Source organism: Lactuca serriola, chromosome 2 (genome assembly GCF_051521515.1).
Source record: "Lactuca serriola cultivar US96UC23 chromosome 2, Lser_US96UC23_V15, whole genome shotgun sequence".
In the NCBI taxonomy this organism is placed as follows: domain Eukaryota; kingdom Viridiplantae; phylum Streptophyta; class Magnoliopsida; order Asterales; family Asteraceae; genus Lactuca; species Lactuca serriola.
The window spans coordinates 123549659-123553120 of record NC_136409.1 but is presented as its reverse complement, the minus strand read 5'-3'; positions in this window follow the sequence as shown (position 1 = coordinate 123553120).

The following is a 3462-nucleotide window of genomic DNA, read 5'->3' as shown; positions in this document are numbered from 1 at the left end:
TTTTATTTTTAAAAAAAATCCAAAAAGATTTTTCATTTATGTTTTTATTTGTCATTTTATTTCTTCCTAGTTTTTTCTAAAATATTTTCATTTTGTTGCACTTTGCATTTGCATAAAAACAAAATTTGTTTTAATGTTCAAAAAATAAACAAAAAATTGAGAAAAAAAATATACAAAATGATGACACTCTTTACATACGATAACTCCATGAAGTGGGATCTTGAGAGTTAAAATGAACAAAATCCCAAGCGACTTGATTGTTATTGGAGGTGTAGAATCAGCTGTCATAACTGAGGGACCCATAAAAATTTCACCAAACCCTCAGTTTGAGTTCAGCCACACCCAAGAGTATTCCCGAATCCCTCAAACCAAGGCTCTGATACCAACTTGTAACATCCCGAAAATCATTGGGTAAAATTTTCATTTTTATTATAATCAAAACATATATGTAACTTCACCCATACATTTAAAAGCATTTCTAAGTAAAACAATTATCAGAGTTAATTCCAAAAATCACATTTTGCGAAAAACATGGGTGTATGCACTGCGATCAAGTTGAGCCTTCCCTTTCGAACCAGAAGTATCTGAAACGATAAACGACAAACTATAAGCACAAAGCTTAATGAGTTCCCCAAATACCACCTATCACACGTACCAATCGAGCCATAAATAACATTCATATCATCAAGCCATACTTATCATACATATATCACGATCAATAAAGGTGCTATGTGTCATCCATAGTCTTGCCATTATGCCATAAGCCACCTTGTCGTCTTCCTTGCCAGCCCGCGGGCCAAAACCCAGGAGTTTTTAGACCTGAGGTAGGGGAAGGAGTCAGTGACGGAGATCACCAGGATGTTTACTAAGAGGGCCATGTTCTGCCCTTAGTTTGCTTCGGAGCAGGCTTAGATGACCTGTTACTTGAGCATGCTCAAGACGGATATCAAAGAGTTTCTTTCCATCCAGTGATATCATTCTTTATTGGAGATGCAAGAGGCCTCCAGGCAGCATGAGATTGAGATTGAGCTACAGATGAGAGAGTAGAGACCGGCCCAACACATTCACAACCAGCATCGAAGCGGTTCAAGGCCGCTTGTAGCGTCCGGTTTCCTGGTATGCATTTAATTAAGTATTTATCTATTTATTTTGAAAGAAAGACTCAACGAGTTGGTAGCCCTGACTTGTCGAGTAGAAGGCAGTTTGTACGCGGGGGTTTTAGTCAGCTACTCGACGCGTCGCAACCCTGATTCGACGAGTAGGACAGGCTTGATGAAACCCTAATCTTTAGGGTTTTCACCCTATTTAAGCATCAAATCTAGCCTCCATTCCAGCCTCCATCACCTCCAAACCCCTAACTTCAAAACCCTATTCCACCATAAGTGATTTTGAGCTATTTCTTGCCATTTTGAGCGTTATTTGGTGCCTTTTGAAGCTTGTGGAAGAAGTAGAAGATAGAATACTAAAGAGGGAAGGAGTAGATCCAGGAACTACACTCCATTAGCTACATTTTCTGGTAATCAATCTTCCAACTTGATCATTCTTCTCTTAGATCTAGTGGTTTCCATTTTATGAAAGTTTTGATTCAAGAACCTTAGTCCTTGGAGTTGGGACGTCCCAAGTGGCCCATATCTCAGATCTAAGATCTAGGAAGGGTTCCATGGCATAAAGGTGTAAACTTTATGACCATGGAAGCCCCATGCAAGCATATGAGCAAGTTTATGGTCTTTTTAGCCCTAAAAGACTTTGCATGGAAGGAAAGCTCGGAACTTTATGGGTCCAAAAAATGTTAAGACCCTAGATCTAGGTTTGTATGCGTGGATTTGAGACTCTACAGCCTTTTGGACAAAATCCATGTCTTATAGGAATTAGGGTTTCATCAAAACCCCTTTTAGAAGAGTTATGGATGGGTAAAGTTGGAGACTTTACCCTTAGAAAATGCTTTCCAATGGGGAAACGGACTAAGAACCTTGGATCTAGCACATAGGTGCTTAATCTTTTAAGTTGGCCAAGCAGATAGAAGGACTCGCCAAGTCCATAAGGGAACTCGATGATTCATGTTGTGTTGTCTCGATTTCAGTTAAGTAGAACTCGACAAGTCTGTAGAGGCACTCAACGAGTGGATGAGCCAAGTCGCACTGAACAGCTCGATAGAACTCGACGAGTCGAAAGGGTGACTCGGCGAGTTGGTCAACCCAGAATGTTGACTTTGACCAGAGTGTTGGCTTTGACCAGGGGTAAAATGGTCATTTTACCCTATGAAAAGTTATTAGTATTTTATTAAGTGTTATTATGGAATTTATAGTCGGAGAGTCGCCGGAGCAGTAGACATGGATTTCTCACTCAGGTTTTCAGCAGTCAGTCATACGAGGTGAGTTTCCCTTCAGTAGGAACAGGTCGAAGGCACCAATGTTGGCCCGTTTATGTATGTTAGTATATGTCAGGCTTAGGCTCGATGTCGGGGTTAGCCCGATGCAACTTATGTGTTCCGGAGTTCGGTCCTATGCCGGGGCGATCTCGAGAAGAGTATATGTATGGTTGATGTCTTTGTGATTCATGCATGTTATGTGTTATCTATTCCGGGGAAAGCCTAATGTTGGGATAAGCCCGATACATAATTAGCTTATATGTTGTGTGTATTGGACTTCGATCCGATGGAGGGGCAAGCCCAAGGAAGTCGATTATGTTTATATGTTATATGCTTATGTGCTATGTGTTTGTTTCTATGATATGTATTCCGGACTTCGGTCTGATGTCGGGCGGGGCCCGATGCTTGACTTCGGTCTGATGAAGGGCGGGGTCCGATGCCGGATTAGTCCGATGTTAGGCAGCGCCCGATGTCGGGCAGGGCCCAATGCAGAGGGCGAGGCCCAGTATGTGTTATTATGTGTTATTGCATGGTATGTAGTAGTTTGTGGGAGCTCACTAAGCTTTGTGCTTACAGTTTTCAGATTTTGGTTTAAGGTGCATCCACTAGCATAGGGAAGGGCTCGGGATGATAACATGGCACACACGGCAGTTTAAGCCTGGGATTGTTTTAGACTCTGATATTTTCTTATTTGATGTTGATACAGTGTTTGATTTGATGTTTTGAGATACATGGTTATTGGTTTTCTATATGTTGATGGATGGATTTTGGTTTTATTAATGATTTTAAAAACAAAATTTTTGGACTGTATTTTGGGATGTTTCAAGTTGGAATCAGAGCCTTGGTTTGAAGGAATCAGACATACTTTCGGGTGTGTCTGAACTCATACTAAGGAACTGGTATAGAATTTTCAAAAGAAAAACCATTTTATAAAAGGATTTTGGAGAAAAGAAAAAGAATTTTAGAAAAAGTATAAAGAAAATAACTTTGAAAAGAGAAAAGGGTGTGGTGCATGCAATCAGCCGAGCTCAAGTAAGTACTCCCAAATTACCTATACAAGTTTATGTTATGATATGTGTATCAGCTTTATGAGT